Source organism: Phyllobates terribilis, unplaced genomic scaffold (genome assembly GCF_046119375.1).
Source record: "Phyllobates terribilis strain yellow unplaced genomic scaffold, ASM4611937v1 Scaffold_1__5_contigs__length_1240528914, whole genome shotgun sequence".
Classification (NCBI taxonomy): domain Eukaryota; kingdom Metazoa; phylum Chordata; class Amphibia; order Anura; family Dendrobatidae; genus Phyllobates; species Phyllobates terribilis.
Window position 1 is genome coordinate 738,912,633 of NW_027362761.1, and position 27,519 is coordinate 738,940,151.

Sequence of the window (27,519 nt, forward strand, 5' to 3'; positions counted from 1 at the left end):
TGCCGGCGGCGGCTGGGTGTCCATACTCGTTCCCCAGCCACCACTGTTTCTCCCGGTGTCGTCTCCGCCTTCCACAATCGCGGGCCCCACAACATTACCCGTGCCCTCCCCAGTGCACTTACTGGGAAGGACCGCCTAACCACAAACACGTGGACACGTGAATGTGGCCAGGGACGGTACGGAGTGAGTCAACAGCTTTTTCTGCTGAGTTGTATTTCACCACAGCCATATTCTTTAGCTTGGTGAAAGGACTTGGGAAACCATATCTACCCAGCTGTCATTTCTCACAGGAAGTCCTTTAAAGCTGCTTTCACTTGAAATGTGGCCTTTTAGGCTCGTGGAGGCGGAAGCTTTTCATAACCTCATGCCTGCGGCGGCCGGGTGTCCATACTCGTTCCCCAGCTGCCACTGTTTCTCCCGGTGTCGTCTCCGCCTTCCACAACCGCGGGACCCACAACATTACCCGTGTCCTCCCCAGTGCACTTACTGGGAAGGACCGCCTAACCACAAACACGTGGACAGGTGAATGTGGCCAGGGATGGTACGGAGGCAGTCCACAGCTTTTTTTGCTGAGTTGTATTTCACCACAGCCATATTTTTTAGCTTGGTGAAAGGACTTGGGAACCCGTATCTACTCCGGCTGTCATTTCTCCGTCACCAGCTTCCGCCCATTGTCACACATGACCATGCCTGGCTGTATGTACAGCGGTAAGAGCCACAGATCAAGTTGCTGTGTTACAGCTTTCAACAACTCTGCAGCGCTGGGCGGTTTGTCACCTAAGCATTAGGCATGTTATTCTCAGAACAGCCTGTTGCCGCTTGGCCAAAGCAGTGCTGCAATACTTTCAGCTTGTGAGTGATGTGGTCATTTCGGATATGGAGGAGGTGCAGGAGCTGAACAATGTGATTACATTGAGGTTACATTGGCGACTCTTTTATACTAAAGAAAGATCCTACTGTTTTCTTTTTTTTTACGTTATTTTTTAAGGCAAATGCATTCATCGGGAAATGTCATTTTAACATTTTACAACCTTATCTGGCAATGTGGTGTGTGACACATCATCAGACACATTCTGTTTCATTGATGATGGAGGGACTCTGAAAGACACATAGAGCAGGGCCACAGTAACGAGTACGACATGTTCCCATTAGAAAGGAGAGCATCTGCTATACAGTTATAGGGTATGCAGTGAGTCCAATGGCTGACCAAATTTAGGAACAACCCCACTAAGAAATTAAAGACACATAGAGCCGGGCCACAGTAACGACAAATTCCCATTAGAAAGGAGAGAGTCTGCTATACAGTTATAGGGTATGCAGTGAGTCCAACGGCTGACCAAATTTAGGAAAAACCCCACTAAGAAATTAAAGACACATAGAGCAGGGCCACAGTAACAACAAATTCCCAATAGAAAGGAGAGAGTCTCCCATAGTGTTAGCCTATGCAATGAATGCAAGGGCTGCCAAAAATTTGGAGGCACTTCAATGCCCCTTAGAGGAGACGTGGATGAGGGCCTCATAAAAAAATGTTCCCATTAGAAAGGAGCAGGCCTCCTATACTTGTAATGCCCATGCACTATGTGTATGGGCTGACAAACATTTACCCCTGGGGGGTATGCATGAACATACTGTATAAAAAAAATTTTGCATCACGGACCACGGTCACTCTGGTGATATGGTGGTGGAGGATGAGGAGAAGGAGGAGGACAAGAGCAAAAAGCCAAAATCAGGAAGCGTATACCCATGTGTGAGTGTGAAAAGGTGCATGGGAATACACCTCACAAGAAAAGACACTGGATTTGAGTTTATGTTACGCTGCTATCATTCAGTGGTGTTGAGAAGTCTGGCCCAATCCAGCCCTTGTTCTTTTTAATAAGAGTCAGCCTGTCAGCATTTTCAGTTGACCGGCGGATGCGCTTATCAGTTATAATTCCACCAGTGGCACTAAAGACCCGCTCTGATAAAATTGCTGGCAGCAGGGCAGGCCAGGACCTCCAAGGCATAGAGAGCCAGTTCATTCCACGTATCCAGCTTGGATACCCAATAATTATAGGGCACAGAGGAATCACGGAGGACACTGGTACGGTCGGCAAGATACTCCCTCAGCATCTTCCCAAACTTTGCACTCCTTGTGAGAGTACCCCGCGCCTCAGGGCCTGTGCAATGGGAGGGGCTGAGAAAACTCTCCCAGAACTTTGACAGTGTTCCCCTGCCTCTGCTTGATTGAAGTTGTGTCTCTCTCACCTGTACTCCTTGGTTGTCCAGCGAAGTGTGCCCTCTGCCGCCAGCGTTTTCAGATGGGAACTTTTTTAATAGTTCCGCAACAAGGGCCTTCTGGTACAGCTCCATTTTTGTAGACCTGTCTGCCTCAGGAATAAGAGATATAAAGTTCTCCTTGTAGCGTGGGTCTAGAAGTGTCACCAACCAGTAATGACTGTCACCCAAAATTTTGAGAATGCGAGGGTCATGGGAAAGGCAGCATAACTAGTGTTGAGCAAGCATGCTCAACACTGCTCGGTACTCACCCGAGCATCTCACTACTCGGGATGTTCGGCAAGCACCGAGCATTTTCGGGTTACTCGGGCGGGAGCTCGGGTCTCCGCCCTGCATGTTTGGCGCTCTTTACAGAGCCAATGAACATGCATGGATTGCCAGCCAGTCACTGTAATGCCGCAGCCATGTTGGTTGTGGGCATTACAGTGATTGGCTGGCCGCAAAGCGTCACCTCGAGTATTTAAAACAGGGCGCCGCCATCTTGGACACAGTCGCTTCGGATCAGACAGTGTAGGGAGAGTGCTGCTGAGCTAGGGAGAGATTTATACTGCAAAATAGGTAGTGTAGGGTCTCTAAAGCCTGCAAAATCAAACAAACAGTCCTTCTGAGGACTAATATCCATCCCAGATATCAGGCAGGCAGGCTGTATAGGAGACGCAGTGGTTATACCAACAAACACTGCATTACAGTCCTGTGTGCTGCTGCTGCTCAAATTGCTAGACTTAGCCCCTTGTCTCATGGGGCAAGGAAAAATACTTTTTTTTATCATCTAAACCCTCTTTTTTTTTTCCTCAGTCAGACTGTACAAATACCCATCTTATTAACCTTTTGGTATCCCCCCCCCCCAAAAAAAAATTTGAGTGTGTCTGTGAGTGTTCAGACACAAATATATCTCTTTAAAAGAGTCTGTTTTCGGCCAGATAACTAGAACTGTGGTTTTGCAGTTCCACGGTTCAAATCTCTGAATTATCCACTTTTTTGCCTGTATTCCATAAAATAAAACATACATAGCCCAAGGTGTGGAGGAGTATTTTTGTTTTTGGTTATTTATTTTACCTTATACACAAGTCTTTACCCTGGAAAGGATGTTCCTTAACATATTTCACAGGAAAACAGTTTCAGTTTAGTTTTTGAATGTTTTATTGTGAGCCCGTAAAAGTGGCTTAATACCTCTGACCACGTTGTTGACAGCAGTGACCTGGGGGTCAGAAATGCTTCCTGGGGCGATCCCCATGCTGTCCCCATGTCATTTGAGCACTGTCACTATCATTTTGGGTACTGAGTATCACGGTGATCTCGGCCCGAGCTTCGAGCACCCGAGCATTTTAGTGCTCGCTCAACATTAAGCATAACATAAACTCAGCCATGCGTGCCAGACTGCTAACAGGCAAGACTTCCGTGTCCTCACCTAGAGAATGACTGACCATGCTCTCCTCCTCCTCTTCTCTGTCCACTGGCCATCCATGCTGAACAGACGGTATGACAGCTGTGCAGGTAGTATCGTCTATAGTGCATGAAACTAGCTCCTGTCCTTCCTCCTCCTCCTCTTCCTCATTGTCACCCAATCCACGTTGGGATGAGGTGAGGCTGGGCTGTGTGTAATCACCCTGTATGGTTCCTTGCTCCATCTCATCGTGCTCCACCTGCAATGCATCCTCTTTGATTGTGAGCAGAGAGCGTTTCAGAAGACAGAGAAGTGGGATGGTGACGCTAATTATGGCATCATCGCCGCTCACCATCTTGGTGGAGTCCTCAAAGTTTTGGAGGATGGTACATATATCTGACATTCATGTCCACTCCTGAGGTCTTATGTGTGGAGTCTGAACTGAATACCGACGGCCTTGTTGATGCTGGTACTCAACAACTGCCCTCTTCTGCTCACAAATCCTTCCCAAAATCTGCAGTGTAGAGTTCCAACTCGTGGGGACATCACACACCAGTTTGTGAGCCGGAAGTTGCAAACGCTGCTGAAATAAGGCAAGGGTGGCGGAAGCTGTAGCTGACTTTGTAAAATGGGCACACAGGCGGCCTACTTTAACAAGCAGATCCGGCAGCTCCGGGTAGGATTTGAGAAACCGCTGAACCACGAGGTTAAGCACATGGGCCAGGCATGATACGTGTGTGAGCTCGACTCGCCTCAGAGCCGCCACCAGGTTCCAGCCATTGTCACACATGACCACGCCTGGCTGTAGGCTCAGCGGTGTGAGTCACAGATCTGCCTGCTCTTTCAGAGCTGTCCACAACTCTTCAGCATTGTGTGGTTTGTCACCTAAGCATATTAGCTTCAGCACAGCCTATTGCCACATAGCCGAGGCAATGCTGCAGTGCTTCCAGCTTGTGACTGATGTGGTCATTTCGGAGATTGAGGCTGAAGAGGAGGAGAAGGCAGAGGAGGATGAGGTGCAGGAGCTGTAGACCATGGGGGCAACCCTGATTGAGGGCCCGCAATCCTTGGCGTCGGGACTACGTGTACCGTCCCAAGGTCCGACTGGGTCCTGGCTTCCACTATGTTAACCCAGTGTGCCGTCAGCGAGATGTACCGTCCCTGCCCACAAGCACTTGTCCACGTGTCCGTGGTTAGGTGGACTTTCCCGGTAACTGCGTTGTTGAGGGACGGCTAATGTTTTGGGACACGTGCTTGTGTAATGCGGGGACGGCACACCGGGAGAAATAGTGGTGGCTGGGGACTGAGTACCGAGGGACGGCCACTGCCATCAGGTTGCGGAATACTTCCATCTCCATGAGCCTAAAAGGCAACATTTCGAGCACAAGCAGTCGTGAAATGTGAGAATTTAGTAGTGTGGCCTGTGGAGCGTTGGCTGCATATTTATGCTTGCGTTCCAAGGACTAGGGTATGGACAACTGAACGCTGCGCTGAGACAAGGACATGGACGTGCTTCCTGATGCTGCTCCCTGAGAGTGCGCAACGACAGGTGCAGGGCAGGAGGCATATTCGCATGCACCATGGACAGGTGATTGGCTTGCATGCACAACAGCGGAAGAAGCAATGGTGCCGCCTGCAGACACTGTTCCTGGACCCTGGGGTTCAGTCCACAAAGTTGGGTGCTTTGCTGCCATGTGCCTGATCATGCTGGTTGTGGTCAGGCTGGTCATTTTGCCAACCCTGCTGATGCTGGCCTGACAGGTGGTGCAATTGGCCTTTTTGGGGTTATCGGCAGAGTCTTTAAAAAACAACCAGACTCGGGAAGACCTAGCAGTTCTACTGGCAACTTCCTTCGTGTTGTGTTACGGGGAACGGTTGCCTGCCTTCTGTCTGCGGCACCACACTGCTTCTTCCTGCTTGTTGGGGTGCTCTGCCTCCCTCCCCCTGTGTGCTGCTATCCTTGCTCTGCATGTCCTCCTGCCAGGTTGGGTCAGTTACTATATCATCCACCACCTCGTCTTACACTTCCGCACCCTGGTCCTCCTCCTGACTTTCTGGCAATTGTGTCTCATCATCGTCCTCCTCTTTTGACACTTTCCCACCGTCGTGTTCGTGTGACCGTGGCTGCTCAAATATTTGGGCATCGCTACACGCAATCTCCTCTTGCCCCGCTTCAAGTGGACCGGGCGAGAGGCCTGAATCTATAAATGGAAAAGTGAACAGCTCTTCAGAGTGTCCAAGTGTGGGATTAACTGTCTCCGGGCACTCAGCATGGTGGGAGGAAGGAGGATCAGGGTGAGGAATGTGCGGTCCAGACTCATGGCTTCTGAGACTTGATCGTGTGGAGGACAGGGTGGTGGTGGTGGCTAAGTGACTGGAAGCATTATCTGCTATCCAACCTACAACCTTTTGACACTGCTCTGGGTTCAATAGTGGTGTGCTGTGGTCCCCTAGGAATTGGGACAGGAAGGTCGGGAGACAAGATGTGGATGTTTGTTGTGGCACAATTTCAGCTTGCCCACGGCCTTGACCTCGGCCTCTGCATGCACCATCACCATCACGTCCAGTTCCCCGTCCCTTGCCACATGCCTTGCCCATTTTAAATGGAGGAAAGTATCTTCCACGCTCACTACAAATGACTGAGTTTGGAGCGAACTTATATGTGATCTGTGTGATTGAGAAAACAGAGTTTTAAATACCTGGCCAATAGGTAAGTAGTTTGAACAGCAAACTGTTGTGAATTGCTTCACTGACACACTAAAAGAAATTTTTAATGGAGGCCAAAAATGGCAGTATTTTCTGACAATGTATATGTGATCCTTGTGACGGAGAAAACAGAGTTTTAAATACCTGGCCTGTAGGTAACTAGTTTGAACAGCAAACCGGTGTCAAAAATGTCGCTGACACAGTGAAAAAAAATTGGAATGGAGGCCAAAAATGGCAGTATTTTCTGACAACGTATATGTGATCCGTGTGACTGAGAAAACACAGTTTTAAATAGCTGGATTTTTGGGCTGTAATATGGAAAGGACCTGGCTGTATTCTGCAGTGCCAACAAGTAAATAGCGCAGAAAAACGGTGTTCTCTGGATTGCTTTTTAAGCAAATAATGAGGATTAAGATCCAAAAAAAAGTATTCCTGACCCCTGAGACCTGGGCCTTTGGATAGAAATATCTAACAGCAGCAGAAGGCAGAATTGGAATGGAGCCTCTTGTGCTATATGCACTGCACTCTGCTATATACCCTGCCTGCCTATATACACTGCCTGCCTGCCTGATATCTCTTCAGATGGATTAGTTAGTTCTCAAAAGGACTGTTTGTTAAGATGGATATGTGTAATGTACGGTTTTTCTCCCTACACTACCTAAAACACGATCAAATCTCTCCCTAGCTCAGCAGCACGCCTCTCTACTCTGCCTGATTCCGGAGTGACTGTGATGAGCACAGCGCCGCCAGGTCTGATATAGACCTGATGATGCTGTGCGGCCATCCAATCACTGTAATGCCACAACCACCATGACTACGGCATTACAATGAGTTGCAGGCAATCCCTGCATCTTAATTGGCGCTCTAAAGAGCACCAACCATGCAGGGAGGGGACCCGAGCTCCCGCCGAGCAACCTCGGAAATACTCGGCGAGCGCCGAGCATCTCGAGCAGTGAGATGCAAGGGCGAGCACTGAGCAGTAGCAAGCATGCTAGCTCATCACTAATCTCAATCTATTCTAAAACTGGTAAAATCAGTAGAGATGAGCGTTGTTCTACTCGAACTGTTCGCCAATCTCAAATTCGAGCTGTTTTGGGCGGTGTTCGAGCCGTTCGGCGAACACGAACAATTTGAGAAAAATTCGGCTGTTCGAGGTTATGTTCGATAACTGTTCGTGCACCAAAATCATAACTGGATTTTTTCTCAGTAATGATGAAAATTAATGTTAATACGCAGTTTGAGTGTACAGCGGGGTGGGGGGAGGGGCAGGGGATGGATCTCTGCAGGAACAATGAAGATCTCCATTTTTTTTTCTCTTTCCCGCATTTACAGTGGGGAGGTGCAATCTGTCAGCCTATCAGCAGCGCACACACGGAGCGAAGTGCTTTTTTTCACACAAGCAAGGGCATGTGTCATTGGCAGTGTATGTCACATGTCCTTGCCCTATAAGACCAAGCCATTTTCCCCGTCGCAACCATTTTCTCACTGCTGCAGCTGCGTGTTAGACGGCACCGCTGTTGCTGTGTGCGCTATACCTTGTTAATTTCAAGCCAATTTTCGCACAAATATACAGATAGCTTGGGAGTAGGGAATAGTTGTGATTGCAGTCCTTTTAAGGACTAGGTTACAGCATTTCCTACGACTTTTATCAGGCAGGTCTGTGCTCTTAAATAGATAGGTTGTGGGAGTAAAGACTAATTGTAATTGGACAATAAATGGATATGAATAGCGGTACCAGAGCGCCAATAACAGGGCAAAAATATTAAAAGGACTGATTTATTAATATATTAATAAATCAGTCCTTTTAATATTTTTGCCCTGTTATTGGCGCTCTGGTACCGCTATTCATATCCATTTATTGTCCCTTTCCCCCTGTTGGGGTGCGGTAGAGCTGCCTTTAACTTATTGTTCTTTCACCTGTGGGAGGAATTTAATTAGAATCACTACCCTGGTTTTCCAAGCTGCGCTGCCCTAACCCCTCCGGAACGCTGCCGGGGGTGTTGGTGAAGCTGGGCGTCCATCTCGGCGTTACATGCAACTAACCTGACCACGTGATCCACCACCGAGAGATCAGGATCTGTGAACGCCGCTGGAAATAGATGACAGCCACCAACAGAGCGGAGCTTGTGGAGCTTTACACTGGGGTTGTGCAGAGGTGCACAACTTCATAAGGTTAGTAGCCATCCTCACACCCCTCTAACAATTGCAATACTGAGTCACCCATTGCGCCTTGTTCTCTCCTCTCTTTACTAATTGTAATTGGAGTCCTTTTCAGGACTAGGTTACATCAGTTCCTATCAGTTTTTGCCAGGCAGGTCTGTGCCAGTGCTGTGCAAGTTTTTTTCACAGCATTTGGCTGAATCTAGCAAAGCTAATCCTTTTTGGCCTATTGCAGAGTGTGTTAGTCAGTGGAGTAGCCTATCTGTGTTGCAAGATATACCACCTGTGTATAGAATACCAATTTTTTTACTGCACCTAGTGAAGTAAAATCTTTTGGGCATAGCATCATTCTATTAGTCCATCTATACTGACCTCCATCAGGTTGCAAACTGTATCTAATTTTTTTCTGCATCTAGCTCTGAAAAAATATTTGGCCTTCTAGCAGTGTGTGGGACTTGTTCTATTAGTCCACCTATACTGACCTCCATCAGGTTGCAAACTGAATATATTTTTTTCTGCATCTACCTCTGAAAAAATATTGGGCTTCTAGCTGTGTGTGGGACTTGTTGTATTAGTCCATCTATACTGACCTCCATCAGGTTGCAAACTGAATATATTTTTTTCTGCATCTACCTTTGAAAAAATATTGGGCTTCTAGCTGTGTGTGGGTCTTGTTCTATTAATCCATCTATACAGACCTCCATCAGGTTGCAAACTGAATATAATTTTTTTCTGCATCTAGCTCTGAAAAAATATTTGGCCTTCTAGTAGTGTGTGGGACTTTCTCTGTTAGTCCATCTATACTGACCTCCATCGGGTTGCAAACTGAATATATTTTTTTCTGCATCTACCTCTGAAAAAATATTGGGCTTCTAGCTGTGTGTGGGTCTTGTTCTATTAATCCATCTATACTGACCTCCATCAGGTTGCAAACTGAATATAATTTTTTTCTGCATCTAGCTCTGAAAAAATATTTGGCCTTCTAGTAGTGTGTCGTACTTTCTCTATTAGTCCATCTATACTGACCTCCATCAGGTTGCAAATTAAAAATAATTTTTATCTGCATCTACAGTACCTCTGAAAAAATATTTGGGCTTCTAGCTGTGTGTGGGACTTGTTGTATTAGTCCATCTATACTGACCTCCATCAGGTTGCAAACTGAATATATTTTTTTCTGCATCTACCTCTGAAAAAATATTGGGCTTCTAGCTGTGTGTGGGACTTGTTGTATTTGTCCATCTATACTGACCTCCATCAGGTTGCAAACTGAATATATTTTTTTCTGCATCTACCTCTGAAAAAATATTGGGCTTCTAGCTGTGTGTGGGTCTTGTTCTATTAATCCATCTATACAGACCTCCATCAGGTTGCAAACTGAATATAATTTTTTTCTGCATCTAGCTCTGAAAAAATATTTGGCCTTCTAGCAGTGTGTGGGACTTGTTGTATTAGTCCATCTATACTGACCTCCATCAGGTTGCAAATTGGATATAATTTTTTTCTGCATCTAACCCAGCCAATAGTTTTGGCCTAATACCACAGTTTGGCCACTCAGCTCTGCTCGTTTACCATCCATTGTTTTTTTGTGCAAACAACTCCAGAGTTGTGAATTAGTTAACCACCAAAATGAGTGGAAAAAGGCCTGCTGCTGGTGGAAAGGGGAATAGGCGTGTTGGGAAGGGGAAAAAAGGTTGTGTCCGTGGGGTAGGTGTTAAAGCAACAGTAACATCTGCAGAAGAAAGACCATCTTCCAGCCAAACTAAAATGTCTACTTCTTTTAGCGGACAATGTGATAAGATCCCTTTCTTACGGCCACGCCAATCGCTACAAATTCCAGATGAGGCACAAAAACAGCAGGTGCTTCAACGGATATCAAGTGCTCCTTTAAGTGGGCTCTCCTCCACATCAACTTCAACATCACAAATACTCCAGTCCTCAAAGGTGTCACCCAAATCGCACTTGCTTCCTCACAGCTCCCAAATCTCCAGCTGCCCGTCTGAGTATGAGGTAGAACAGATGGTTGAGTCTGCAGAGCTGTTTACTCATACTATAGCCTGGGAATCAGAGGTCGACTCCAGCGCTTCTGTGAATCCAGACGAGGAAATGATCTGCACTGATGCCCAGAATCTTTATGAGTCGGATCCAGGACCAGACGCAGAAGGTTCTGACCATAATGTAGACCCTCATTCCCAAACTGTAACTCCTGTTGGTGGAGACAATGAGGAAGACGATGATAAGACTCAAATACCTGATTGGAGCGACAACTTTAGTTTTTTGTCAGGGCAGGAACAGGTTGGCTCTGAGGACGACGGGTGTGATAACACACAGGGTGATGATGATGAGGTTGGAGATCCCACTTACTGTCAACCCACAGTCAGCCAAGAGATGAGGTCAGCAGAGGAGGTGGAGGAAGATGCTAGTGACGACGAGGTCAGGTTGCGCCTTCCTGGACAGAGACGTAGTACTGGAAGCACTTCAACAACTGCATCCTCAAACACAACTCTGCCTCTCACCACAAGTCGTGGTGGCTCTTCAGGTCGCATGGGTGCTAAGCCTTGCATAGCCTGGGCATTTTTTCAGATCGATAAAGATGACCCAACTCGTGTTATCTGTAACATTTGTCAGCAAAAGCTAAGTAGAGGCCAAAAAATACATAGTTTGAGTACTTCATGCATGAACCGGCACATGGATATGAAGCATAAGTTGCAGTGGGAAGCTCAGTGTGCTACAATGCGGCCTAGCCGGCCGGGCCAACCACCGTCTGCCATATCTTGTGCATCCGCGGCCTCTTCATCCTCTGTGACTGGGGGGACAGCAGTCACACCTGTTTTGGGGCGCAGACCTGCCACCTCTTTACCCGCAACAGCCAGCGTGATTGGCAGGTCATCATTTTCTTTGGAGGTGGTAACACCAGCTGGTGTTGAGCGCTGTCCGACATCGATAGCACCACTTTGGATCAAGGCAACCTAACATGTCCGCCTGCATCTTCCTCACAGACCGGCAGTTTGCCGGGGACACCCTTATCAACCCCGTTTAAGCACAATAGCCAGCCCTCGGTCCCTCAGATGTGGACAAGTAAAAGACCATTTCCTCCTAGCCATGAGAAAGCTAAGAGGTTGAATTTCACCATCTGCAAGCTCTTGGCTACAGAAATGCTGCCTTTCCGCCTGGTGGACACAGAGGATTTTCGAGACCTTATGTCCGTCGCAGTGCCCCAGTACCAGATGCCCAGTCGGCACTACTTCTCAAAGAAAGGTGTGCCTGCGCTCCACCAGCATGTCGCACACAACATCACCGCTTCTTTGAGAAACTCTGTGTGTGACAGGGTGCATTTCACCACAGACACTTGGACGAGTAGGCATGGACAGGGGCGTTACATGTCGCTGACTGGGCACTGGGTAACTATGGTGACAGCAGGACAAGGGGCTGCTGTCCAAGTCTTGCCGTCCCCACGAGTTGTGCGTCAATCCTCTTTATGTCAAAGTTCCTCCACTGCTTCTGCCTCCTCAACCTCCTCTCGGTCTTCCACCTGCACCCAAAGCCTGTCTGGTCATGCCACAAGCTTTCTAACTGCGCAGAAGGGATTCTGCACACCTCCTTACTATGCTGGCAGTAGGGCTCAACGTCATCAGGCGGTTTTTACTTTGAAATGTCTGGGAAATGTGAGTCACACAGCTGAGGAGTTGTGGTCAGCTCTGGAGAACCAATTTCATGAATGGCTGTCTCCACTGGACCTGAAACCAGGGAAGGCCGTGTGCGACAATGCTGCAAACCTGGGTGTGGCCCTTTGCCGGGGCAATGTCACACACGTGCCTTATATGGCTCACGTGTTGAACCTGGTTGTCCAGCAATTTTTAGCCCACTATCCCAGACTAGATGGCCTTCTGCAGAGGGCACGGTCGCTGTGTGCTCACTTCCGCCGTTCGCATCCCGCAGCTCAGCGATTTACATCTCTACAGAAGTCGTTGGGCCTGCCACTTCACCGGCTAAAATGCGATGTGCCTACCCGGTGGAATTCAACTCTGCACATGTTGCAGCGACTGTGGCAGCACCGACAAGCCCTGGTGCAATACGTTCTGACGTATAGCCTGGGCCAACGAGATCCAGAGGTGGGGCAAATCACGCTGGAGGAGTGGTCTCAGATCAGGGACCTATGCACCCTTCTGCACAGTTTTGAAATGGCGACGAAGATGTTTAGTGCTGATGATGCCATTATCAGCATGACTATTCCGGTGATTTACATGCTGGAGCACATGTTAAACAGAATTCGGAGTCAGGTGGTGGCACAAGAGGAGGTGGAGGAAGTAGAGGAGGAGGAGTTGTATGCGGAAGGGCTAACATCTGCAAGGTCCAGACGGTCGGCAGCACCAAGGCGGCAGGCATGTGAGGGTGGGGGAGATGGTTTTACCAGGGCGCATGGTAGCAGCCAAACTAGTGAGGAAGGTGCAGGAGCCCAGGAAGAAGTGGAGGACGAAATGATGGAAGACTCATCAGATGAGGGAGACCTTGATCACATTTCTGTTGTGCGAGGTTGGGGGGAGAGGACAGAGGAGGGAAGCATGATTGTTACCTCGCCACCAACACAACAGGGACTTGGTGCTCCTGGATGCGCAACACACATGAGTGCCTTCTTGCTGCACTACCTGCAACATGACCCTCGAATTGTGAGAATTAGAAATAATCCTGACTACTGGGTTGCCACACTGTTAGATCCCCGGTACAAAAGTAAATTTGCCGAAATTATTCCTGCCATAGAAAGGGATGCACGCATGCAGGAGTATCAGCAGAGACTGTTGCAGAATCTTACATGTGCTTTTCCACAAAACACCAGTGGTGCACGTAGTGAATCTCACAGTTCCAACTTGCCAACCGTGGGACCGTCAAGTGTTCAGCACTCAAACCGTAACAGAACCACAGTATCTGCTGGTAACATCAATTTTGCGGAATCATTTCACCACTTTTTTAGCCCATCCTTTGCAAGGCCACAGGAGACAAGAAGTCTGACACATAGTCAACGCCTAGAGACGATGGTACAGGAGTATCTCCAAGTAAACATTGAAGCCACGACTGTGTCACTGGACCCTTGCTCTTTTTGGGCTTCCAATCTGGATAAATGGCCGGAGCTAGCCACTTACGCCTTGGAGATCTTGTCATGCCCCGCAGCCAGCGTTCTGTCTGAACGTGTGTTCAGCGCTGCTGGTGGTGTGCTGACAGATAAGCGCACGCGGCTCTCCACTGATAATGTAGACAGACTCACGTTCATAAAGATGAACAAATCATGGATCCGAAATGACTTTTCTACCCCTGTGTCATCCTGGGGAGAGTAAAAGCTTGATGATTGGTTAAAATCACCCTACCAACCGTTTTAAGCTTTCAAATTACTAATCATGTTTATCTGTATCTTGACTGGAAAATAATTTGGGCTTTGTAGCAGTGTGCAGCACTGATTCTATTAGGCCAGCTATAATAAGCTCCACCAGATTTAAAATTAAAAATAATTTTTAGCTGCATCTAGCCCGGAAAATAATTTTGGGGCTCCGAGATGCGCAAGACACATAAGTGCCTTCTTGCTGCACTACCTGCAGCATGACCCTCATATTGTCAGAATTCGAAGTAATCATGACTACTGGGTTGCCACACTCTTAGATCCCCCAAACTTTTCGATCAACCTTTTCATTTTAATAAAGACCAAAAAAAATGGTCATTTTTGAAATTATAAGCATTAGCAGGTTGTTAGAAACTGAAATCAAACAGTTTTCAACTCAAAACTTTATTCTAGGTGATGTTACATTTTCACATAGGACCCCTTGTTCGAAAGGAGCTTCTGAACTCTCTCGTCCATTGAATTTGTCAGGTTTTGGATGGTTTCTGCTTCAATTGTTTTGCATGAGGACAGAATACCCTCCCAGAGCTGTTGCTTAGATGTGAACTGCCTCCCGCCATCATAGACACTCCTTTTAATGATGCTCCAAAGGTTCTGAATGGGGTAGAGGTCAGGGGAGCATGGGGGTCACACCATAAGTTTGTCCCCTTTTATGCCCATATCAGCCAAAGATGCAGATGTTTTATGTGCAGCATGAGATGGTGCATTATCATGCAGAAAAATGATCTTGCTGTGAAATACACGGTTCTTCTTCTTGAACCATGGCAGGAAGTGCTGTTTGAGAAAATCCACATACATTATGGAGTTCATCTTTAGCGCCTTCAGGGATCCTAAAGGGGCCGACAATCTCTCTCCCCATGATTCCAGCCCAAAACATTACTCCACCTCCTCCTTGTTGGCGCTGTAGCCGTGTTTGCGTGGGGTGTCCATCAACCAGCCATCCTCCACTCCATCCATCTGGACCATCGAACGCTGCACGGCACTCATCCGTGAACAAAACAGTTTTGAAATCAGTCTTCATGTAATGTTTGGCCCACTGGAGCCGTTTCTGCTTGTGTGAAGTGGATAGAGGAGGTCGACAGGATGGCGTATGCACAGCTGCAAACCTCTGAAGGACCCTGCATCTTGTTGTTCGGGGGACGTTGGAGGCACAAGCAGCTTCAAAAACTTGTCTGCTGCTATGACAAGGCTTTTTTGCCGCTGCTCTTTCAACCTGACGTAATTGCCTGTAGGAAAGAGTCCTCAATTTGCCCTTATCAGCACGCACACGTGTGTACTGTGAATCAGCTACATACTTCTTGATTGCCAAGACACTTCATCCTGATCATCGCACAATGTTGATTGTAGTCATGCCTTGACCTAAACACTCCACAATTTGTTGCTTCTCAGCAGCCGACACATCCTTTTTCTTTCCCATTTTGGCAGAAAATGTAGGCTGCTTAATAATGTGAGAGAGCCTTCTTAAGTAGTCTTGCCTTTCATTGGACACACCTGCCAAACTAATTAGCACAGGTGTCTGCAATTGCTTACAGTGATATAAAGAGCCCTGACACACATCACCATCAATGAGTTTAACTGACAAACAAACAAATTCTTCCCTTATCACTCCTAAACACTTTTTGCATAATAATTTGGAACGCAGTGTACATGTGCTTTTCCAGAAAACACCAGTGGTTCACGTAGTGAAACTTACAGTTCTAACTTGCCAACCGTGGTCTGTTTGGAATTGTTCAATAAAGGGCCCAAAATTAAGATAACATAGATGGGAGAGGTCTCTATGAATAGGAATTCCTAAGTATTTGATACCCTGTGAGGGCCAGGCAAAGGGAAAGTTGGACTGGATGGAATCCTATATGGATTTGGGGAGGGAGACATCGAGGGCCTCAGACTTCGCTGCATTGATTTTAAAATTTTACCATGTAACAAAGTGATCTATTTCAGCCATAACAGCAGGGATGGATATATGTGATTGAGTGATATATACTAGGACATCATCAGCAAATAGAGAGCACTTGTACTCGGTGCCTCCCACCTCAATCCACCTAATATTGGGGTTATGGCGAATTGATGAGAGCAGGTGCTCCTTCACTAGGATGTATAAGAGAGGGGACAGAGGACATCCCTGCCTTGTCCCATTGGTGATTGTGAAAGGTGATGAAAATGTTCTGACGCACCCCCTGGGCCTTGGGACACCCGGAGCCGGACCCTTTTTGGTGGATGCTGGTGGTTGTAGTCTTCGTGGCGGCGACCCGGTTCCGTGGCTCAGGGCGGTCAAACCAGTGGCGGAACTATTTATGTGGTTTTGATGTTTAAATGTCCGACTACGCCACCCGTGGATTGCGGTCAGAGTGAACCGCCGCTGCAGGGCAGACCGCTGAGGCTGGTGTTGTGGGTGCAGCAGAGCGTAGCATAACTCCCCACGGGAGGAGTATAGCCTCAGGGCAGTGTATGCGGAGGATGGGGGTGATGGTGCAGGGCAGCAGCAGTAACGACACGGAGTCAGTGATGCAGTCCAGGGCCTTTACTCACAGTTCTTTTTATCCAGACCACGTCTGCAGGTAACGGCTGCCCACGTCGTACTGTGCTCACCAGGTGAGGGGCTCAGACAACTCCCAGATAACTTTGGAGCACTTCACAGGACCCCCTTTGTGTGTCCTTTGTCTGGCCTTTCTTACCAACACTTCTGTCCGGCTGCCTCGGGCCTCCTCTTGTTAAACTTGGCGCCAGTTTCCCTGACCCTATGTGGTGCCTTCCTAGCGGGTGTAGCGAGGGGCTGCGCCACATAAAATGTCAGAGCCTCCGGTTTCTAGCTGAGGGTCATTTCCTGCCTCCACTAGTTCGGGGACCGGTCTCCCCCTTTGGCCTGACCCCTCCACGCAGGTGGATTCGGGCGTGCGGTGGCGACTCGCCCGTCCGCACCCCTGGGATCCCTTCATTCCTCGTTCCTGGAGCCTTCTCCGCTCCTCTTCCTTCCTTCTCCCTCTTCCAGGCCTGGGCCTCTGTTACTAGGCCCGCCTCCGGAGCAGAGCTCATGCAGAGCCCCTGCTCCCTGCCACTTCTGCTCAGACTTCTCTGCACTGAACTAAGATGGTGCCCACCTTTTATACTCCCTTCTCAATGCACCCAGGAACTGCTTCCTCCCTGCTCCTGCACTACAGGGTTCCCCTTCCTCAGTGTTCCCTCCCCCCACTCCAGCCAGGGACAGGGACTGTCGTGCCCATCTCAGGGGCATATTGGTCGCCCTGCCCCACGGCAATGTGGTGTAATGCATGCAGGTGTCGGGTCCTGATCCACACTCCATCCTGACCTGAGAGTGAGATATCACACCTCTGGGTGAGGTGCAATACGTCTGTAGCAACCGAGCCCTCAGGGTGCTACAGTTCCATTTATCTTCAGCCTAGGTGACGTATTGCGATACAGGGCCGTGATTTGGGCTATAAAAGGGTCCCCTAGACCCCTACCCCAAGCTTTTTAAGAGAATCATATATGGCGTGCCAGGAGACTCTATGGAATGCTTTCTCAGCATCCAACGAGAGTATCTAATTACAAATTTTTAACTGCATCTAGCCCAGGAAATACTTTGTGCCTAGTAGCAGTGTCTGCTAGTCAGCGGATTATCCCGGCTGTTAAGCAAGCTACACCACCTGTAGTTTAGACACTTAATTTTTTCAAAGGAAATGCTTCGGGACCATGGGATACTTAGTGAAGAGCATCAGGAGGCACCCCAAGGCATAGGGTCTGGGACTGGCAGTAGGATGCCTTGCGGTGGACAGCCGAGCTCGATCCTTATAAAAGCTTTTTAACTGCAGCAGCTTTAGTGGACGCTACTGGAGCTGGAATTACCGCGGCTGCTGGCATGAGACTTGCCCTCCAATAGATCCTTGTAAATGGATTTAAAGTGTATTCATTCAAATTAGAGAGACAATTTAAATTAAAAAGCTTAGAGCTGCCTCCACCTCAGGGGGGCTCGCTTGACCCACCAGCGGACAGGCACCAGTATTGGGAGAGGGGGGCTGGCCGTCAGGGTTCACCGCGGCTCTGGCACAAACCCGGCGACACGGAGGTGGCACGGGCAGGAGCGGACTGGCCGTGTCGGCTTCTCACTTTTTGGATTTTAGAAGGGCATGACATGCCTATATCTGTGTCTCCCCCTCCTTTTACTCCTCCACCTCTTTTATTTTCGCATGACTATATGTACTTGTCACTTTTCCATGTGTTAGTTATGTCTTCTGAGCAGTTTGTCAGCTTTTGGACACCTTTGAAGGTGTTTTCTATGTGTTTCTATGTGTTTTTGTTTGCCTGCCATTGGTTTTAACGGTGTTCGAAGGTGTTCGACGAACAGTTCGACGAACAGTTCGGCGAACACACGGGTGTTCGACGAACCGAACCGAACTCGAACACTACGGGGGTGGCTCAACACTAAAAATCAGTTGCTGCCACAACAGCCAAAATAAAAACTAGGTATAAAAAACACAGTCGGGGGAATGCGCACATCCACCCTCTATGTCACGAATAGCCTTTGCTGGCCCCTATCTTCAGGACAATTATGCAATTGACTGATGGTAATGGAGGAGGCCGCAGCTATTTCCGTTAGTAGACAGATTATTAGGGAACTCACAGTGAGCGTATTGTATCAACAGTGGTGTGAAAAAGTGTTTGCCCCTTCCTGATTTCTTATTCTTTTGCAGGGCCTGTAGGTTTGGATTTCTGTTTCCCTTAGTAATAAAGACCTTCATTTAAAAACTGCATTTTGTGTTTACTTGTGTTATCTTTGTCTAAATTTTAAATTTGTTTTGTGATCTGAAATATTTAAGTGAGACAACAATGCAAAAGAATAAGAACTCACGAAGGGGGCAAACACTTTTCGCATCACTGTATAAAACGTATTCCAATGCATGAAATATATATATACCTCGGTACGGTCACTGCCAGCTCCACAATAATCCAAGAAAGACTATTAGCTGCCACCACCGCCAATCATTTTGCAGGCCAAGTGGACACCCATTACAGGTAGCATACGGCTTCTGAGTGCAGTTTAGAGGAATATAGTAACACTAGCTATGAACCCGTTCTACGCCAGGGTGGCGAGCATTTATATTGGTATATGGTCTCCATCCTGGTATGTGCTGCTTTCATCCTGCACCTTAATCTTGTCATGTACTGCTGCCATCTTGCGCCCTCATCCTGTTTTGTGCGCCTCCATCTTGTCATGTGCTACTCTCTTCCTGCGCCCTCATCCTGTCATGAGGTGCTAGCATCCTGCGCCCCAATCCTGTCATGTGCTGTTCCCATCCTGTGTCCCCATCCTGTCATGTGCTGCTTCCATCCTGCGCCCCCATCCTGCCATGTGGTGCTCTCATCCAGCACCTTCATCCTGTCATGTGATGCTTTCCTCCTGCACCCCAATCCTGTCATGTGGTGCTCCCATCCTGCCCCCCATCCTGTCATGTGGTGCTCCCATCCTGCGCCCCCATCCTGTCTTGTGCTGCTCCCATTCTGTCACGTGCTGCTCCCATCCTGCGCCCCCATCCTGTCATGTGCTGCTCCCATTCTGTCTCGTGCTGCTCCCATCCTGCACCCCAGTGGCTGGATTGCTCCGATGACGTATTTCGTTGCTGGATTGCTCCACTGACGTATTTTGTTACGGGATTGCTCCGATGACGTATTTTGTTGCTGGTTGCTCCACTGACGTGTTTTGTTGCGGGATTGCTCCACTGGCGTATTTTGTTGGGGGATTGCTCCGCTGACGTATTTTGAAGCGGGATTGCTCTGCTGATGTATTTTGTTGCTGGATTGCTCCACTGACGTATTTTGTTGTGGGATTGCTCCGCTGACGTATTTTGTTGCTGGATTGCTCCGCTGACTCATTTTGTTGTGTGATTGCTCCACTGATGTATTTTGTTGCTGGATTGCTCCGCTGACGTATTTTGTTGTGGGATTGCTCCACTGACGTATTTTGTTGCTGGATTGCTATGCTGACGTATTTTGTTGTGGGATTGCTCCGCTGACGTACTTTGTTGCTGGATTGCTCCGATGACGTATTTTGTTGCGGGATTGCTCCGCTGACGTATTTTGTTGCTGGATTGCTCCGCTAACGTATTTTGTTGCGGGATTGCTCCGCTGACGTATTTTGTTGCGGGATTGCTTCGCTGACGTATTTTGTTGTGGGATTGCTCCGCTGACGTACTTTGTTGCTGAATTGCTCCGCTGACATATTTTGTTGCTGGATTTCTCCGCTGACATATTTTGTTGCGGGATTGCTCTGCTGACATATTTTGTTGCTGGATTGCTCCGCTGACGTATTTTGTTGCTGTATTGCACCGCTGACGTATTTTGTTGCTGTATTGCTCTGCTGACATATTTTGGTTCTGGATTACTCCGCTGACTAGTGTTGAGCCACCCCCGTAGTGTTCGAGTTCGGTTCGGTTCGTCGAACACCCGTGTGTTCGCCGAACTGTTCGTCGAACTGTTCGTCGAACATGTTCGAACACCGTTAAAACCAATGGCAGGCAAACAAAAACACATAGAAACACAAAGAAAACACCTTCAAAGGTGTCCAAAAGCTGACAAACTGCTCAGAAGACATAACTAACACATGGAAAAGTGACAAGTACATATAGTCATGTGAAAAGAAAAGAGGTGGGGGAGTAAAAGGAGGGGGAGACAAAGATATAGGCATGTCATGCCCTTCTAAAATCCAAAAAGTGAGAAGCCGACACGGCCAGTCCGTTCCTGCCCGTGCCACCTCCGTGTCGCCGGGTTGGTGCCAGAGCCACGGTGGACCCTGACGGCCAGCCCCCCTCTCCCAATACTGGTGCCTGTCCGCTGGTGGGTCGAGCGAGCCCCCCTGTGGTGGAGGCAGCTCTAAGCTTTTTTATTTAAATTGTCTCTCTAATTTGAATGAATACACTTTAAATCCTTTTACAAGGATCAATTGGAGGGCAAGTCTCATGCCAGCAGCCGCGTAATTCCAGCTCCAGTAGTGTCCACTAAAGCAGCTGCAGTTAAAAAGCTTTTATAAGGATCGAGCTTGGCTGTCCACCGCATCCTACTGCCAGTCCCAGCCCCTATGCCTTGGGGTGCCTCCTGATGCTCTTCACTGAGTATCCCGTGGTCCCAAAGCATTTCCTTTGAAAAAATTAAGTGTCCAAACTACAGGTGGTGTAGCTTGCTTAACAGCCGGGATAATCTGCTGACTAGAAGACACTGCTACTAGGCACAAAGTATTTCCTGGGCTAGATGCAGTTAAAAATTTGTAATTAGATACTCTCGTTGGATGCTGAGAAAGCATTCCATAGAGTCTCCTGGCGCGCCATATATTATTCTCTTAAAAAGCTTGGGGTAGGGGTCTAGGGGACCCTTTTATAGCCAAAATCATGGCCCTGTATCGCAATACGTCATCTAGGCTGAAGATAAATGGAACTGTAGCACCCTGAGGGCTCGGTTGCTACAGAGGTATTGCACCTCACCCAGAAGTGTGATATCTCACTCTCAGGTCAGGATGGAGTGTGGATCAGGACCCGACACCTGCATGCATTACACCACATTGCCGTGGGGCAGGGCGACCAATATGCCCCTGAGATGGGCACGACAGTCCCTGTCCCTGGCTGGAGTGGGGGGAGGGAACACTGAGGAAGGGGAACCCTGTAGTGCAGGAGCAGGGAGGAAGCAGTTCCTGGGTGCATTGAGAAGGGAGTATAAAAGGTGGGCACCATCTTAGTTCAGTGCAGAGAAGTCTGAGCAGAAGTGACAGGGAGCAGGGGCTCTGCATGAGCTCTGCTCAGGAGGCGGGCCTAGTAACAGAAGCCCAGGCCTGGAAGAGGGAGAAGGAAGGAAGAGGAGCAGAGAAGGCTCCAGGAATGAGGAATGAAGGGATCCCAGGGGTGCGGACGGGCGAGTCGCCACCGCACGCCCGAATCCACCTGCATGGAGGGGACAGGCCAAAGGGGGAGACCAGTCCCCGAAACTAGTGGAGGCAGAAAACGACCCTCAGCTAGAAACCGGAGGCTGTGACATTTTATGTGGCGCAGCCCCTCGCTACACCCGCTAGGAAGGCACCACATAGGGTCAGGTAAACTGGCGCCAAGTTTACCTAGAGGAGGCCCGAGGCAGCCGGACAGAAGGGTTGGTAAGAAAGGCCAGACAAAGGACACACAAAGGGGGTCCTGTGAAGCGCTCCAAAGTTATCTGGGAGTTGTCTGAGCCCCTCACCTGGTGAGCACAGTACGACGTGGGCAGCCGTTACCTGCAGAAGTGGTCTGGATAATAAGAACTGTGAGCAAAGGCCCTGGACTGCATCACTGACTCCGTGTCGTTACTGCTGCTGCCCTGCACCATCACCCCCATCCTCCGCATACACTGCCCTGAGGCTATACTCCTCCCGTAGGGAGTTATGCTACGCTCTGCTGCACCCACAACACCAGCCTCAGCGGTCTGCCCTGCAGCGGCGGTTCACTCTGACCGCAATCCACGGGTGACGTAGTCGACGTTTAAACATCAAAACCACATGAATAGTTCCGCCACTGGTTTGACCGCCCTGAGCCAGGGAACCGGGTCGCCGCCACGGAGACTACAACCACCAGCATCCACCAAAAAGGGTCCGGCTCCGGGTGTCCCAAGGCCCAGGGGGCGCGTCAGAACATTTTCATCACCTTTCATAATCACCAATGGGACAAGGCAGGGATGTCCTCTGTCCCCTCTCTTATACATCCTATTGACGGAGCACCTGCTCTCATCAATTCGCCATAACCCCAATATTAGGTGGATTGAGGTGGGAGGCACCGAGTACAAGTGCTCTCTATTTGCTGATGATGTCCTAGTATATATCACTCAATCACATATATCCATCCCTGCTGTTATGGCTGAAATAGATCACTTTGTTACATAGTCAAATTTTAAAATCAATGCAGCGAAGTCTGAGGCCCTCGATGTCTCCCTCCCCAAATCCATACAGGATTCCATCCAGTCCAACTTTCCCTTTGCCTGGCCCTCACAGGGTATCAAATACTTAGGAATTCCTATTCATAGAGACCTCTCCCATCTATTTTATCTTAATTTTGGGCCCTTTATTGAACAACTCCATACAGACCACGGTTGGCAAGTTAGAACTGTAAGATTCACTACGTGAACCACTGGTGTTTTGTGGAAAAGCACATGTACACTGTGTTCCAAATTATTATGCAAAAAGTGTTTAGGAGTGATAAGGGAAGAATTTGTTTGTTTGTCAGTTAAACTCATTGATGGTGATGTGTGTCAGGGCTCTTTATATCACTGTAAGCAATTGCAGACACCTGTGCTAATTAGTTTGGCAGGTGTGTCCAATGAAAGGCAAGACTACTTAAGAAGGCTGTCCCACATTATTAAGCAGCATACATTTTCTGCCAAAATGGGAAAAAAAAAGGATGTGTCGGCTGCTGAGAAGCAGCAAATTGTGGAGTGTTTAGGTCAAGGCATGACTACAATCAACATTGTGCGATGATCAGGATGAAGTGTCTTGGCAATCAAGAAGTATGTAGCTGATTCACAGTACACACGTGTGCGTGCTGATAAGGGAAAATTGAGGACTCTTTCCTACAGGCAATTACGTCAGGTTAAAAGAGCAGCGGCAAAAAAGCCTTGTCATAGCAGCAGACAAGTTTTTGAAGCTGCTGTTGCCTCCAACGTCCCCCGAACAACAAGATACAGGGTCCTTCAGAGGTTTGCAGCTGTGCGTACGCCATCCTGTCGACCTTCTCTATCCACTGCACACAAGCAGAAACGGCTCCAGTGGGCCAAACAATACATGAAGACTGATTTCAAAACTGTTTTGTTCACGGATGAGTGCCGTGCAACGCTTGATGGTCCAGATGGATGGAGTGGAGGATGGCTGGTTGATGGATACCCCACGCAAACACGGCTACAGCGCCAACAAGGAGGAGGTGGAGTAATGTTTTGGGCTGGAATCATGGGGAGAGAGATTGTCGGCCCCTTTAGGATCCCTGAAGGGGTAAAGATGAGCTCCATAATGTATGTGGAGTTTCTCAAACAGCACTTCCTGCCATGGTTCAAGAAGAAGAACCGTGTATTCCACAGCAAGATCATTTTCATGCATGATAATGCACCATCTCATGCTGCACAAAACACATCTGCATCTCTGGCTAATATGGGCATAAAAGGGGACAAACTTATGGTGTGACCCCCATGCTCCCTTGACCTCTACCCCATTCAGAACCTCTGGAGCATCATCAAAAGGAGTGTCTATGATGGCGAGAGGCAGTTCACATCTAAGCAACAGCTCTGGGAGGGAATTGAAGCAGAAACCATCCAAAACCTGACAAATTCAATGGACGAGAGAGTTCAGAAGCTCCTTTCGAACAATGGGTCCTATGTGCAAATGTAACATCACCTAGAATAAAGTTTTGAGTTGAAAACTGTTTGATTTCAGTTTCTAATAACCTGCTAATGCTTATAATTTCAAAAATGACCATTTTTTTGTTCTTTATTAAAATAAAAAGGTTGAATGAAGAGTGTGGGGGATCTAAGAGTGTGGCAACCCAGTAGTCAGGATTACTTTGAATTCTGACAATCTGAGGGTCATGTTGCAGGTACTGCAGCAAGAAGGCACTTATGTGTCTTGCGCATCTCGGAGCCCCAAAATTATTTTCCGGGCTAGATGCAGCTAAAAATTATTATTAATTTTAAATCTGGTGGAGCTTAGTATTGATGGCCTAATAGAATCAGTACTGCACACTGCTACAAAGCCCAAATTATTTTCCAGCCAAGATACAGATAAATATGATTAGTAATTTTAAATCTGGTGGAGCTTAGTATAGATGGCCTAATAGAATCAGTGCTGCACACTGCTACAAAGCCCAAATTATTTTCCAGCCAAGATACAGAAAAACATGACTAGTAGCTTTAAATCTGGTGGAGCTTAGTATAGATGGCCTAATAGAATCAGTACTGCACACTGCTACAAAGCCCAAATTATTTTCCAGCCAAGATACAGATAAACATGATTAGTAATTTTAAATCTGGTGGAGCTTAGTATAGATGGCCTAATAGAATCAGTATTGCACACTGCTACAAAGCCCAAATTATTTTCCAGCCAAGATACAGATAAATATGATTAGTAATTTTAAATCTGGTGGAGCTTAGTATAGATGGCCTAATAGAATCAGTGCTGCACACTGCTACAAAGCCCAAATTATTTTCCAGCCAAGATACAGATAAACATGACTAGTAATTTTAAATCTGGTGGAGCTTAGTATAGATGGCCTAATAGAATCAGTACTGCACACTGCTACAAAGCCCAAATTATTTTCCAGCCAAGATACAGATAAACATGATTAGTAATTTTAAATCTGGTGGAGCTTAGTGTAGATGGCCTAATAGAATCAGTACTGCACCCTGCTACAAAGCCCAAATTATTTTCCAGCCAAGATACAGATAAACATGATTAGTAATTTGAAAGCTTAAAATGGTTGGTGAGGTGATTTTAACCAATCATCAAGCTTTTACTCTCCCCAGGATGACACAGGGGTAGAAAAGTCATTTTGGATCCATGATTTGTTCATCTTTATGAACGTGAGTCTGTCTACATTATCAGTGGAGAGCCGCGTGCGCTTATCTGTCAGCACACCACCAGCCGCGCTGAGCACACGTTCAGACAGAACGCTGGCTGCGGGGCATGACAAGATCTCCAAGGCGTAAGTGGCTAGCTCCGGCCATTTATCCAGATTGGAAGCCCAAAAAGAGCAAGGGTCCAGTGTCACAGTTATGGCTTCAATGTTTACTTGGAGTTACTGTGTTTCTGTTACGGTTTGAGTGCTGAATAGTGTTGAGCCACCCCCGTAGTGTTCGAGTTCGGTTCGGTTCGTCGAACACCCGTGTGTTCGCCGAACTGTTCGTCGAACTGTTCGTCGAACACCTTCGAACACCGTTAAAACCAATGGCAGGCAAACAAAAACACATAGAAACACATAGAAAACACCTTCAAAGGTGTCCAAAAGCTGACAAACTGCTCAGAAGACACAACTAACACATGGAAAAGTGACAAGTACATATAGTCATGCGAAAAGAAAAGAGGTGGAGGAGTAAAAGGAGGGGGAGACACAGATATAGGCATGTCATGCCCTTCTAAAATCCAAAAAGTGAGAAGCCGAGACGGCCAGTCCGCTCCTGCCCGTGCCACCTCCGTGTCGCCGGGTTTGTGCCAGAGCCGCGGTGAACCCTGACGGCCAGCCCCCCTCTCCCAATACTGGTGCCTGTCCGCTGGTGGGTCGAGAGAGCCCCCCTGTGGTGGAGGCAGCTCTAAGCTTTTTAATTTAAATTGTCCCTCTAATTTGAATGAATACACTTTAAATCCATTTACAAGGATCTATTGGAGGGCAAGTCTCATGCCAGCAGCCGCGTAATTCCAGCTCCAGTAGCGTCCACTAAAGCTGCTGCAGTTAAAAAGCTTTTATAAGGATCGAGCTCGGCTGTCCACCGCAAGGCATCCTAGTGCCAGTCCCAGCCCCTATGCCTTGGGGTGCCTCCTGATGCTCTTCACTAAGTATCCCATGGTCCCGAAGCATTTCCTTTGAAAAAATTAAGTGTCCAAACTACAGGTGGTGTAGCTTGCTTAACAGCCGGGATAATCCGCTGACTAGCAGACACTGCTACTAGGCACAAAGTATTTCCTGGGCTAGATGCAGTTAAAAATTTGTAAGTAGATACTCTCGTTGGATGCTGAGAAAGCATTCCATAGAGTCTCCTGGCACGCCATATATGATTCTCTTAAAAAGCTTGGGGTAGGGGTCTAGGGGACCCTTTTATAGCCAAAATCACGGCCCTGTATCACAATACGTCACCTAGGCTGAAGATAAATGGAACTGTAGCACCGAGGGCTCGGTTGCTACAGACGTATTGCACCTCACCCAGAGGTGTGATATCTCACTCTCAGATAAGGATGGAGTGTGGATCAGGACCCGACACCTGCATGCATTACACCACATTGCCGTGGGGCAGGGCGACCAATATGCCCCTGAGATGGGCACGACAGTCCCTGTCCCTGGCTGGAGTGGGGGGAGGGAACACTGAGGAAGGGGAACCCTGCAGTGCAGGAGCAGGGAGGAAGCAGTTCCTGGGTGCATTGAGAAGGGAGTATAAAAGGTGGGCACCATCTTAGTTCAGTGCAGAGAAGTCTGAGCAGAAGTGGCAGGGAGCAGGGGCTCTGCATGAGCTCTGCTCCGGAGACGGGCCTAGTAACAGAGGCCCAGGCCTGCAAGAGGGAGAAGGAAGGAAGAGGAGCGGAGAAGGCTCCAGTAACGAGTAATGAAGGGATCCCAGGGGTGCGGACGGGCGAGTCGCCACCGCACGCCCGAATCCACCTGCGTGGAGGGGTCAGGCCAAAGGGGGAGACCGGTCCCCGAACTAGTGGAGGCAGGAAACGACCCTCAGCTAGAAACCGGAGGCTCTGACATTTTATGTGGCGCAGCCCCTTGCTCCACCCGCTAGGAAGGCACCACATAGGGTCAGGGAAACTGGCGCCAAGTTTACCAAGAGGAGGCCCGAGGCAGCCGGACAGAAGTTTTGGTAAGAAAGGCCAGACAAAGGACACACAAAGGGGGTCCTGTGAAGCGCTCCAAAG